Genomic DNA, 359 nt, shown 5'->3' with positions numbered 1-359 from the left:
CCTTTCTGTCACTGCTGTCCCTTCTCCTCCTGGGGTATCTAACAGTCTGCCTTTGACCTGGCTCAAAGTATTTGTACTTTTGTACTCCTGGCTCAGTAATTTGATCTGCTCCCCCGATTTTTTGTTTGTTTCTTCATTTATTTTTTATTTTTATTTATTTATTTTTTTGTGGTGAGTTTCGAGACAGGGTTTCTCTATATAGCCCTGGCTGTCCTGGAACTCACTCTGTATACCAGGCTGGCCCCGAACTCAGAAATCCACCTGCCTCTGCCCCCCCAAGTGCTGGGATTAAAGGCGTGTGCCACCACCGTCTGGCTTGCTTGCTTGCTTGCTAGCTCTCTCCCTCCCTCCCTCCCTCC

This window comes from Mastomys coucha, unplaced genomic scaffold, assembly GCF_008632895.1.
Source record: "Mastomys coucha isolate ucsf_1 unplaced genomic scaffold, UCSF_Mcou_1 pScaffold6, whole genome shotgun sequence".
NCBI lineage: Eukaryota > Metazoa > Chordata > Mammalia > Rodentia > Muridae > Mastomys > Mastomys coucha.
Note: the sequence above shows the minus strand (reverse complement) of the source record.